The sequence below is a fragment of the Tetrao urogallus genome, assembly GCF_951394365.1.
Source record: "Tetrao urogallus genome assembly, chromosome: 3".
NCBI classification, from domain to species: domain Eukaryota; kingdom Metazoa; phylum Chordata; class Aves; order Galliformes; family Phasianidae; genus Tetrao; species Tetrao urogallus.
Window position 1 is genome coordinate 80020082 of NC_136815.1, and position 14380 is coordinate 80034461.

Sequence of the window (14380 nt, forward strand, 5' to 3'; positions counted from 1 at the left end):
TTGTCATCTGTGCTGCCTCTGTGAGAATCAGACATCTCTTCTAATGAGGAAGCCCTAAATGTGAAAAATAAATGAAGAGCTTCCTGGGTTTCAAACAATTTCCCCCATTAATTATGATGTTAGAATAATACCTTTTTTCTTTTTTCTTTATTAGCTGATCTCTACTTGAAACAAATAATAAACGGGCTGCAATTCTATGCTGCCTCTACTAGAGAGGAAGTGAGGAGAGAAAAAATGTTACATTTAGTTTCTCTTATTTGCCCCTAATGATCTGATCTATCTTACTTGGCCGATAGAACAGAAGAGAGTACTTATGTCTTATGTTGAAATTGATCCTTTCTGTGCTGAGATCCACAGTGCTGTAGAATTCCCTCCCTCTCATATTCAAGATGTGTGCTGCACAAGAATTACCAAAGCACTTTACTGGCTTTTGCTCTGTGGCATTGACTAGTCCATTTGTAATGTGTATGTAAACAAAACTGCATATTAGTTAAGCACTTCAGGCATTGTTTAAAGCATCTTCTTCCCCAGAGAACTACAGAGCCAGAACTGGGGAAAAATGATTTCCTTTATTGCTGAGGTCACAAGAGTGGAATTAAAACAGATGGGAAAACTTTGTTGCAAAAGCTGAAAATAATGCTCTACAATTACATCTGCAAATGCCGTAGGTAATTACTTTCTGTGTGCACCTCCAGAAACAAAGTGTCACAAAGACCCACATCATCTTACAGGCAGCCTCAGCCAGTTAATAGTTGAAGCTCGATTTGAAAAATGTTGTAATTAAAGCCTGTGACTATTCATCAAGGGAAAGATGTATGCAAGATGTCTTTTATTCTGTGTCCAGAAAAAAAGAGCAATGTGTTACAGAGCCTTCCCCAGGAGTTAGTTGCAGTTAAGATTCAATTCCTGGCTATAGCAACTTGGAGCTAATTTAATCTCAATTCAAAGAAAAAGTGGGTTTATGTCAGGATCAGCTTGCCCACCTTCCTCCTAGTCTCTTCTGCACTTCAAGCTTTTCATTTTCTCCTGTAAAACTAGGGCTTGGATCATGAAGGTATTCAGTAGGCAATGGCAAAAAAAAAAAAAAAAGCATAGTATATGCTGCATCATCATGCCAAAGCTATTGGGCTCTTCCTAGAATTTACTTTTTGTTTTGGTCAGAGCCCTGCTGAGCTTCTGGAAGACCCTTTGCAACAGGAAAAGAATCATTTTCTGGTAGAAGTTTCTAATCATCCGGTCTGCTAAGTCCATTTGGACCACCTCACAGTTCCATACTTAATTCGTATTTTAGTCAAGGTAGCATTTAGTTATATCAACCAATGACCATCTGATAGCCCAATTGGTAGCAAACCACAAGGAATGCCAGGACATACTTGAAATTACTTCCTCATGATAGTTGCTGTAATCACTAACATTTACAGTGTAGACATCCGTAGGGTCACCTCGGTGCCTCATGACGTGGTGCTACTTATGCTTTCTCACAAACAAACAGCCAGTGATCGCCACTGCCCTTGCAGGGAAGTAGACCCCAGTGGCAGTGTGAGGTGGATCCGATGCCATGTTGTAATTAACAGAATTTGTATTTTTGTGCACTTTATGGCCTTACATGGAGGGTTGAAAAAATATGTTCTTAAGTGACATGTATCATATGATATTTGGGTGCATACATTATTTCACCTGCCCCTCTAAAATTTATCTTCTGGCATACTAGAATTAACATGGGTTGCATCCATTATTGTCACAATCAGAATTTAAAAGGATCATGAAAATAGTTCTATGCTTTTATAAAAAGATGTGCCCCAAGTAATTGCACACAGCTTTGTTTTCCTCAGTTTGCTTGAGTAAAATTTCCTTGCACAAACTCAACGTCAACGGAATTATGGAAAACTGAACAAACTGCAGGAAAACAGCACCAAAGTACCAAAGCAAAGTACCATAAACAGCTGGTTTATGCATACCAAATGTTCCCGTCCAGAGCTTTTGCACCTATGTGGATCTTAGTGAATCAGAAATTGCCGTGCTACTTTGAAACTTGACAGCAGCTTAGTTTCTATTTCATTTTTTCATTATCAACCCCAGAATGCCTTTCTTATGAGAGGTGGCGGGCTCCCTCTGGTGGTTTTTGAAAACCAGAGAATTAGTAGAGGAAAAGCTTGTATGCACACACGTAAAATAAAATCAAAACAACAGTTTTGTGCATAAGCTGTTGAATGTTTGCAAGGTTGCACATCTGATTCCTTCACAGTCACCACGCTTACTTTTCAGTTCAGCTCATTTTTTGTCTTTTTTTTTTTTTCCACTGTTGTATCTAGAGAGATGATAAATATATGCTTGTATATTACAGACCAGTGAGGAATGTAATTCTGCTGAGAGGCTGTGCTTTCATTAGCAAGGCCTGCATGTATCTAGTTCTTCACCTCCTTCTACGAGTTATTCTTCCCCTTTTTGATTTGAAATGGCATCTGTAGCTGTTTACTGTAGAAAAAATACTACTTCTTTCTTGGTAGCTATGGTGAAAATTAATGATAATATAGAAGGAGAGTCAGTTTTCACTTGTACGTAGCACTTATACCTGCAGGCTGAAGGAGATACAAAAAAAGAAAATGCTGATGCCAACAGTGCATTTCTCTCTCCCTTGGCTCAAGCACATGGACGTGCCTGTTGCTGGTGAAAAGAGACTGGCAAAGGAATGTTCTGCATTAATTCATCACTAATTACAAACATACTGAACATGCAAGGTGCAAATTGCTCTCATCACGTTCTGCTTCTGCAGAAATTGGTGCTGGCCTGCAGGTGGTCTGGCACATGGCTGCAATTGCAGTTCAGGCTTGTGCATGGGGCCAAAGCCATAAAGGCTGCAGCCGTGGTGGTCAGGTGCTGGCTGTGCATCTACTGTGTGGCTGCTACTGAAGCAGACAGGTGGTGGGATGCACATCTGATTCCTTGAGATGGGAGTCCAGAAATGCTCTGGAAATCCCAGGGGGGCAGCCCTCTCACCATTCACCCTGGGCCTTTTTCCCATGCCAGTACATACCAGTGAAGACGAAATAAGGAAACAATACTTGATCTGTAGGAGTCAAGAGTAACCATGGTTAAATTTCCTATAGATGCTCTTTCCTTCTAAAGCAGTAAAGCTTTATTTCCTTTGTATTTGATATAAGCAATAGTTGTAGGGAGAGAAAGAAAGGGAGGAGACTTAAACTTGAAGAATTTTACCTGTGCAAAGGTGTGCAAATCACCTTTGAATCACTGTATTTTTGTATCTGCATATTTTCATCCTTCTGTGCCATTTGATAAAAGTTCAGGAAGCATCAGTTGCATTAAAATAACATTACTTCCACCTTTTTCTTTAAGTATATATTATTTGGATAATTTGATCACAAGCCATACGGAATTGCCATTTAATTTAATACTACAGTCAAACTTAGAATAGGAGGAGGCGCCACACCTGGCTGTGTCACATAATAAGAGAGAAAAGTGGCAATACTCCTGTTTTCCTCCATTGAGTGAGGATTTTAACAAAATGACAAAAGTAAGAAAGAGTCTTGTTGCTCAACTCTATGTGCACAGTTATATTTCAAAAATCTGTGAGTAGTTTCCATTAGGTGGCCCACTGCTTCTGGGGTTAAGTATACAGGTGTTATTTACAGACTGCTATTGGGAAACATGTGCCTTTTTATTTTAACAATAACTTTTATTCCAGCTAAAGAATTTGTTCAGTACTGAGAGTCTTTTCTGACTGCCAGCAAAGGGCTCAGTCCTATGAGATGCTGAACGTTCTGGCTGCCATCCAGAGAGGCACTTAGGTATGTCCTTAATCTTAAACACAGGTCTAATCCCCAAGACTCCACTGAATAGAAGCCAAAGCACTCAGTACTCTGCAGATGAGACCCCCAAACCTCTTCTTCATTGGTCTTCTGCAGGGTTTCCATAGTTTTGTTATAGCAATATGGTAAGAATTAAGCCAATGGCATTTAAGGCATTGCTTTAAAAATATTGCACAAAGATAATACATACTGTATCATACAGTAGATCAGCTTTCAAACCAGGAAAATGAAGTTTCCTCCAAGCTTCAGCTCCTTTATTTTTTTCGTACAATAGGGAACACTCCTGTAGCATCTTACGTGGTTTTGATTAGAGTATTTGTGATTCTTCAAATATTTATTCTTCAGCAGTTAAGAAACTTGGTGAAGGGGAACTTTATAAACATTTATCATGGATCAAGTGTTCACGTGGAAAGGAAATGAGGCTCTCTGTTCCTACAGGGAAGAAGTACTTTTTCATAAAATCTGTGGCCTCAATTCAGAAGAGCATCTTGATTCTGGACAATGATTGAGCACATGCCCAGCCATACCCACATGTCCAAGTTCTTTTGTTCAGAGCCCTTTAAACTGGAAAATGCTGCCTTTAGTTTGTGCCTGTTCTGCTCAGCTGCCCACGGGTCACTTCAGCAATATCAGATGTGCCATTCAGGCTTCACAGCAAGCAGCTCACCAGAGGACAGATGAGTAAACTCTCCCTCCACCATCTGAAGAGTTTGTTTGCTTTGCAGTGATTGGCAGTGGTGTCACGTGAAATACCACTGGGCAAATTCCATTTGATTAAATAATTATCGCCTATGACCAAAAAATGTACCATGATGTGTGAAAACAAATTAAAACCCCCCAAATTCCCTCCACTTCCTTCCTTGCTCTGTTAATTACTCTTTCACAGGAAAGTGACACAATTATTGACTTTAAGCTAGAGAAGTTCAGAAGTAGGTAAGGTTCTTGGAACTTCAAATATTCGGTGCTGATTAAATTTTTTCCAAAGCTTATTTAAAACAGCTTCCCTTAGAAGAGGTGTAAAATGCATCCCTGTCGTCTGATGCGTTCTGGGCTGCCAGGGCACACTGCTGGCTCAGATTCATCTTGCTGTCAGGAAGAGCCCTGAGATCCCTTTCCATGAGGATGCTCTGCAGCTGCTCGCCCCCCAGTCAAGAAAGTTTGGCTGGGTACTTTTAGCTAGACAGGGCTTTCTCTCCTGATCAGTTTCTTCCCCTTTTCATTTTCCTCTACTTTTAGTTTGGGCACATGCTTTCAGAATTAAGGTTTAGTGCAGTTTCTTCTGCCATCTACAGTAGCTCCTCCTCTGATTTGCCCGAAGAGATGCATTGTCTGCTCTCCTACTTTTTAGCTGAAAAAACTGAAAAGTTTCTGAGGTGCTTTGTCCAACTTTCAACTCCGGTCCTTGGGTATCTTCAAAATACCTGTTTGGCTGTAAAGGCTGTGCCAAAAGAGCATGTCTTATTCCTATTTCTGTGCATGTCTGTTTGATCGGGCAATATTTCTGAATTCAGGGCAGATCTACTCTGGAAGTGGCCTATCTCGACCCTGGCCAATATCTGTTGATGGCATCGCTTTAGACAAACCTGACCTGTTGAAACATAATTTTTCTCATACCAGCTTCCCAAACTTGTGAGGCTGTTGCTATTTCAGGTGGCTTAAAAATATGTGCACAGTTTGTACTTTGAATGTTTAATAAGCTTAAAACATGAAATATATAATGCAGCTTGAACTTTCTAGTGTTATTTCATCACCAAAAAAGCAAAGTCTCGAGGCTCCGCAATTGCCTTTGTCAGAATGTAAATTCCAGCATGTAATACCCAGGCTGTATGTTTCAGGAAATCAGTATTAACCTATTAGCATGCCGTTTTCCTTGGAGAGGAGCCATCTTCACACTGAGCCTGTATTCCTGCCTCAAACCTTCCTGTCACTGTTCCGTATCCACGACCCAGCCTAAGGCTGCCTTTGACGGTTCCCGAGCCATTTCCTGCATACTGCACTAGCACTAATTGAAAATTTGGGTGGCCTTGCTTATTTATTTTCATGGAATGTAGTGGGTTATATTTTCATGGCACTTTCTCAGCAGTGCAACGTTTCAATTTCAAAATCACTGCAATATGAGGAAAAGTACCCCCCAAAATTAAAAAAATAACAATAAAAACCAGCATACCTTTGATTAATTTTTACAGTAGTTCTTTTGTAAAAATATATAATGGAAAAAGAATTCACTGTTGCTTTTGTCTCTCAAGATCAGAGGTAAGAGCAGCAACTTAAATACATGTACAAGACGATCACACACAGACACAATGAGTCATGAAAGTTTAAATGCACAGATGCTTTGGAAATGAAAAGATAATATAACGTGTATTCTTTGTAAGTCTTGCAGAGTTCAATCCTTACACGATGTGTGTGTGGGGGGAGAGAAGTAGCTCCCTGCTCTCTCTAGGCAAATTCCATCTCTGCTGGCATCTAAGGTTGGCCCTAGCCCTGTGTCTCCCCACATTACTGCAGGATTGCAGTCTCACAGCAGCCAGGGTCACTGCATCATCCTTGCCTTTGTGCTTATAGGCGCTCAAATGTGGGTACATATACTTGCCTTAGATTTCAAGATTGTTCAAATCTTTTTCCAAATCCCTCCTCAAAATAGTGGACCTACATCATTTATTTTTTTTTTTTCTCTTATTCCCTCACTTTTTTTTACTTCATTGCTTTTTTTTTTTTTTTTTTTTTTTTTGGGAGAGAGGTTAAAAAAAAGACTGGTGCAAGCACGTCAACATAAATCAAGCACAGTATTGTTTGTTATATTTTTTCAATATTCTAGCTGGAGCTATTGACATTTTTGAGAAACATACTTCAATTCCTGGGATGCGGGCATACAGAAATGTGTCCTGATACATTTGCCATTAGGATACTGATTTGTTATCCCAGAAATTATTTCAAAGAAGATCGAACTGAATATAGACTTAGTTCTTACCTGGAGGCACATGCCTGTAAGATTGCCAGATTATTTGAATTTATAGATATTTTAGAATGGAGACTAAACTGGAGGTCAAAAGGAAACAAAACTTAAAGGAAATCCCTATTCCTCCTTCTGAGTTTTCAGGATACCACATTGGTGATTCATATGCCACTGAAATTTGGAGATTTTTTTAGTCAAGTGATCACCAAACGTTTTCTTGTAATTGAGTAAAATACCAAAATAAATGGACCTCTGCAGCTCGTTCCAGCATTATTTCCAAACTTCCTCCCTGCACATTTCCCAGGGAAAAGGTTGATTTTGACAGTTAAAAAAAAAAAGTGCCCCAAGCTATGGGTAGAGCAGCAATCTATCCAAATGTGTTTGGCATGTGCAAATGTGCCTTGCTACTAACTTCATATTTACAGCTGGCTAATTTTGCCTTGAAAATGTGAGCAGTGATCAAAAAAGGGGTTTCAATATAATATAGTGCTCAACCCATCCCTCTCCTTGCTGAGGGTTTCTGTCCCTTGTTGAAGATGCAGCTACCCTATCACTTTGGCATTAGCAGAATGAAGGCATTGCATGGGATGGCCAGGAACACGTGGCAGGCACAACAGTCACTTTTTAAAGTGTATTTGCTGTCCAGAAAGTAAATGTATGTTGTATAATTGCCACAGCATCACTTGCTTTAGAAGACTTAGAAGATCTAGGTTTGTTCCTTTGGAGGTAGTGGAGGCAGATTTGGTGGATGTTGGGGCATGGTGATTATGCACTGGAGAGAGCTGACAGATTTGCTGCAAGGATTCTTAGAGTCCTGAAACATAACTATTATCGCATTCACAAATGATCACCACTGTACCAACCCTTCTTTCTATTCTTGGTTTTTCTTTCTAACCTTTTTAATTTATTTTTCTACAAGTGTCTCTTTAAAAAAAAAAAAGCTAAGATTTCTGGTAAATTCTGACTGACATTGGCTTTAACTGCAGGTGATAGCTTTGAGAAACTGCTCTAATGGAAATGTTTCTATCCACTGTTCTCACATGCCATCCTTTTCTGTTGCTAGAAACACTTGCAGAAATAAATATATTTTTTCTGGTAAATTTGTCTAATACAGCAGTTTGCTCGTAACTGAATCATGACATTGTTCCTATGTGAGAAAATGGAAAGATATCAACATAAATGGCTAGGCAGCAGACAGTAAGAGCTTGGTATGAGTCTCACTGCAATTAATAGTTGCACAGGAGCACTAAGTCATCTTTTGAACTTGCCTAGTGACTACTGGCTATGTAAGGAAGGATGACTGTAGTACCAGGAATAGCGTCATTTCTGGTAGATGCTTATTTAGATAGATCCTCAAGGCTTCCAGTGAAGGAGATTCAGTCTATTTCCTAAACAACCCATCCAAGTATTACACTGTTCCTACTGTTTCTGTTCTTCCTAATGTCTGACTTGAGTATTCTTTGCTACAGGGTCTGCTACTTATTGTCCTATCCTTCCCACGTACAGAAAAGCAACTCTTATCCACTGCAATGGAACTTTCATCAAGTTTTCAGAAGTAGCTAAATATTGCCCAAATATTGGTTTCGGATGTGCAAAACAATTATAATAACAAATAGAAGATAAAAATGTTTGTTGTAACAACGTTCAGATGTTGACTGTTACGTATGCTTTGAAATGTGCATCTCAGTAGGTTCTGAAAGTGTGTGTGGTAGGCACCTGGACCTTTTGAAAAAAACAGCCTTGAAATCTGTAATCTAGTAGTAGTTTCACAAGTATCACTAGTCCCACTTTGAATAAAGTCAGTCTGAATAGTGGGCAGAATTGGCATAGAGGGTTAAATAAGGCTCAGCCCAACAGATCACTGAAGTGCGTGCTTAGTTTAAGTATTAGAGTTCAGTTCCTTTGGTAAAGTGAATAATAAAACTGAACGTGTTTTAAAGTTAATGGGAATGGGTAAGTGCTCTCTTGGATCATGGCCAGAGCCCTCAGCACATTTCAGAACTAAATACAGATTTAACAATATAAATTTAAGCCACTATATTTTTAAACACTAACCAGTATTCTTTTCAGAAGTTTCTGTGGAAATTGCTGTAGATCTGAAGGCAAAGCTAACACCTCTCTCATGTACATTTACTTCTGATAGTCTGCTGAATCAAAGAATAAGTGGCAATAAGAAACATTTAAAAACTTGTACTGTGGTTCATTAAAATCAAATATTGTCACGTTTTAATGATTTTCAGATTAAGCTGTCTGATCTGGTACCTTTAATCACGCATTTAGGGCACAGATCAAAAACCACATTTTAATGCTAATTGCTTGTTTGATATATTAAAACAATTTTGCCTCTAGAAGAAACTTCACGATTACATCTAATATACTCTAATCTAAAAGTGCTACCTATTTTTTTTCTCCTCCTTTTTTTCACCATGGAACAATGAGAGGTAGAAAGGTCAGGGGGAGAAAAGAGAAAAGAAGAGATAAGGAAGCTTAGGAAGAAGAAAATTACAGCCAAGAAGGGGTTTTGAAATAGACGGAATGTTTGTTTATGTCATCAAATACATACGAAAAAAGCTGATATCATTTCCTTTAAAATAAACATGGTTTTCCAAGTGCATATGTACGTGATATGCCTGTTGTGTAATCAGACTTTATGTATTGTTCTGTATCAGTTGTCAAAAAAAAGTCCCCATTATACTACTGATTGGACAATATGGATCTGGCTCCAAAGAGCTTGCAAAATAAAGCCATGTGCCTGCAAGACATTGTACATGCACATGAAATTGCAAATCTGGCTAGCACACAGTAGTAATGGCAAAACCCAAACTGATCCTAGGCTGTTCAACATATGCTCCCTCCAGAGATGTGTCACTAGAGCCTGTGAATGGGGCAAGTGTGGGAAACAAGTGTTTCTGACTGTGTTTCATCAAAATCAACTCGGCTATTAAATATGAGGCCTCTGCTACTCCTGCTGACTTTCACTAGGGCATATCAGGACGTGCTGACTGCTACCAAAGCCTATGGAGGAAACTGGGGTGGGCAGGCAGCAGGACAGGAGAGCAATCTCTGCCTTCATTCAGCATGATCTCAGAAGCCACCAAAAATATCTAATTAACAGCTTTTCCTTGCTTGCTCCTGAAAGCAGGGAAGTGTTGGCAGTTGTACAATGGATCACTCCTGTGGAAAAAAGGAACAGAATTTATCCTGCGTTTCCAGGGAAAGAAAATGCAAAATGGTCTTTGAATTATTATATATTTTAACTTTGAAATAGAGATGTGGCATAATTTTAAGCTGTTGAAGGTTTCAGTTTTCTTTTTTTGCATCTACCATTTTAAAATACACACGGTAAATGAAGGTCAGTTACAGAACTATTAAAACAGATGCAATGTGGTCGTGACACCCGTGACAGAGCTGTAGTATGCAGCATTCAGTATTTTTAGCTACAGAGAGTAGATTAATAATTTGTTTCATTGGTGCTGTTTAGAGAAACAATGCCTCTGGGTCAGTAGTGCAGAGATTCCTTGGACAAGCCTTGAAAGGCAAGAATTAGAGCGATGTCAGCCAAGAAAGTAAAATAGTGAGAGAATTTTGTGTACTGCTGGAAATTGTTGAAAGTGCAGAAGACCATATTTTTCGTTTGATGTGGAAAAACTGAGTGTACGTGTTCTGGAAGAAAACTCAAAATATCGTGTGCATTAATTTATATGTTGTTTCTCTTAAAGCATACCAGAAATCATCTGGGGGCAAACACTGATCAGTACGTTGTTTTGTTCTCTCCTGCCTTTCGGCTAAGATGAATATATTTCACAAGGGTTTTTGGCTTAAACTCCTAGATAATGGTCAAAAAGTTGCCAAGGTCAGACAATGTATTTCCGTATCTATTTACTGAAAAAAGTAATAGAAGTGTAAGATTTAGGTGGATCACTTCCTAGATGTTGGTTTCACAACATATATCCGGGTGATTTTCGGTTTAGGAGGAAGCAGAAAGCAGCTGGACTTGGGTGCATGGCACAATGCAGGAAGTCTGCCTGGACTTTGAAATATCTGTATGAATTTTTTGCAAAATCAGTGAGAGATGCTAGGAGCCAATATCTGCAGGGATGTTCCATCAACGGATCGAGAAAATAAAGGAAGGGGAAGCTGTGAGGTGAAGAAAGCTTGTGCAATAATTATAGATCTGTTACAGTGGAAAAGGAAGGGTTGGGACTACTGCTGGTTCAGATCTATGTCTTTAGTTCAGAGGCACGGAAGCAGCCCTCTTAATTTCAATCAGTTGAAGTTAAGTACACAAAGAAAAAAAAAGGAGGTGGTAATTTACAGATCAGGTAGCTTCACTTTGTGAAAATGGTCAAGCAAAACCTCTGTAAGTGTTCAAAGGAAATTATAATAACCAACATGTATTTGTCAACAACAAATTCTGTTAAACCGATCTGATATCCTTTTACAGTAAGGTAATAGTTATTACACAAAGGATAGAAGTAATAAAACTTCATGAATCTTCATTTTAGATAAGTGTTTTTTTGCAATGTTCCTCAAGAATAAGCAAAGGCAACATGGTCCAGGTTGAAAATCCCATAGGATTAGAACAATGACTGGTGAAGTGTCTGCAAAATGGCCCAATATCAAAATATAGAAGTGCACTGAGAGGGGTTTCTTATGGGTCTGTCCCGAATCTGACACTACTCACTGCTTATTACTTATCTGACAACATATAGAATGTGAATATAGGCAAGACAGGAAGAAGACAACAGCCAAAGGTGTATTAGAGAATAGAATTGGAATTCAGAGTGATTTTGACAAGCCAGAGAGTTTTTTAAGGAAAAAAATACAACACAAAAAATAGTATTCAAAAGGTGCAAGAGCAGAAAATCAGACATGGAGTCATCAGTTCCCTGGATACAGGAAGGGGAAAAGTAAACAGGATTACAGTTCCATAGAAAAAATGTAGAGTGAATCACAGGCTAAACACAAGTCAACTCTGTTGTGCTGCTGTAAAAAGGCAAATGCCATATGAGGGTGTAGGAAAAGGAAGAGAGACTCCAAAATAGGCAAAGCAATTATTTTGCTCTGATAAGCCATAGTGTGACTACAATTGGAGTTTATCTTTCTTAAAATGTTTTTCACCTGAAAGATGACTCGCAGGGGGCATTGCACTGAATGGCACTGAGTGCCAGAAAGCAAGAAACGCTGTTTTGCTTAATGAGTAAAACATTACAAAGGAAATAGAGCCTGAAAACAAGTAAAATGCTGCCCAGTGAAGACAGAAATCTCGCTAAGAGGATAAAAAGTGCAGCAAGGAACAGCGAGGAGTACACACTGAAAAAAAATGGCCATTAATGGCATGAGTATTGAAACACTGGGAAATGTTGCCTGAGGAGCTGGTCAAAGCACCATACTGGGAAGTCTTTGAGAACAAGACTGAAAAAACAGTTATGTTATAAGAGAGGAATAGATGTTCCTGTCTTGGGGCACATAGCAGGACTGAAAAGGTGTTTTCTTATAATCAGTTTCAGCCTTATGCTTCTTAGCTTTTTTCTCTTCTTTAGATTTCCCTGGTTATAATATTCACCTCACAAACTCAAATAGAAGTAGGGACAGTTTTGATGTCTACGTGCCAAAACAGAAGGGTGATAACTACAAGCTTGAAAGGATTCAGAAATGAGAAAAATCCTGGAAAGGTGAATATACAGAGTAGAATCAAAGAGTTTAATCCATACAATTCATCAAGAGCAGGTGAAGGCATAAACCTGCTGTGTTTTACAAACACCTTCAAAAGAAACTAATTCTCTTAACAAGAAGCAGTCTTGCAATGGACTTTTGCTGCAGCTAGATGAATTTACCTTTTCAAATAAAATGTATATTTCTATCAGTTATTTTTCACATTAGAGTAGCCTGGTGGCCACTGAAAAATCTTCATAGGTGCAGTGATGCATTCACAATTTCTCCAACTCTCTGAAATAAAATGAAGAAGTCTTTCTGAGAAACAACTGCACAAAGAGCTTGGTGTGGGAATGGCTGGAGGAAATCCTACAGCTTTCCATATTCAGGTTAGACAAGATTATCATAATAATCTCTCTTGGCTTTCATATCTGTTTACCCAACTTTGTAGAGAGATGTACTGTTTACAGATCACTGTCAAATCTGCATAAATGGATTAGAAAAAGGCATGAATGAGCAATTACTTTTGTGACCTCTCCGAGGAATGATACTTACTATTTACCAGGTCATTATATTACAACTTGTCGTCTATTTCCTCAGTTTTAACAGCACAGATTAATCTCTCTAATGGTATCTGGATTTCCATGGAGTAATATATTTATATTAGCAGCATTATATATGACAGCAGATATATATTATATACTATGGTATATACATATTATAAGCTATATATTTGATTGTGTATCTGACAGAACTAGTTTTCCTCCTTTTGTTCTAAAAGGATGTGTGGGGCAGTGTTTCTTTTCTCCAGTGGGTTATATCTGCAGTCAGTCATTGTCAGCTTTGTTCTGGAGTCACTGAAGGGGTAAGTGATAGTTACCACATGGTCATTGCACATCAGCTGGGAAAACCACCCACATTAGATTCAACAAACTCCTTCACACAGGAAGCTCTTCTCTGACAATATTATCCAGAGCCCCTGCAGATCATAAGAGTCCTGGGTGCCACTCTTGGCAACAGCAGGATTTGTGTATGCGTATGAAGCCACACGCAACCACCCTCCAGTGTCTTGCTATTGCAGAGTTTAGCCTCATTAAGTTCTTCTGACAGGTTCCATAAGACCAAGATCGGCATAAAATCACAGCCAAGCAGCTGGTTTAAAACTTCAGATGGGTAAGTGATATTTCCAAAGGCACAAAGATCTTGCAGTCTTTTCTCACTTCAGCTGACACTGGAGCTTGTCTCTTCCAAAGCTCAGATTCCCCTTGTTATTGATTCACCCTTTTACGGTATTTGTGCTTACAAGAGAAGTGAAGTTACAGTCAACTCCCCACAGAAAAAAAAAAAATCAGCCTGACTCTGTAGTTTGCCTCTGGAACTAAATCTAAACTCAGAGTTGTTTATTGCAAAATCTCCTGGGCAGACAGTTCCCTTTGTGCACCTCTTAAAGCCAACCGGATTTAGGGGCATGCAATCCATTCCAAAAGAGCATCCACCAGGGCTGCACCCAGGTATGTGGAGGGCTGGATGGAGATTTCCGTATCAACCCAAAATCTCAAACAAGTGGTTTTATTTGGCACAACTGGTGACAGGCTTTTCATGAGAAAGCACAAACAAGTTGTCAAGATGGAAAAACATCATCTTCAAATGAGTGGCAAAGAGTAACACTTCTTTTTTTAATGTGATGCCAACTTTACTTTTCTTGAAGGACAGATGAGCTGTCTTTCTGCACTGGTTATTAGCAGAAAACTGCTCAGTCACCAGTAACAGCTTTGGAGTTAATCAGAGAAAAGAGTGAACCCAAAGTCTCTCATTGTTCCCCAGGCAGATGCCGTGTGATGATTTAAAAAAGCTAGAGGAAAGAGTCAGTAAAGAGCTGTTTATTCATCCACTGAGATGTTACAGTCTATACTATGACTTGTGCAGTTGTCACCTCTGGAAA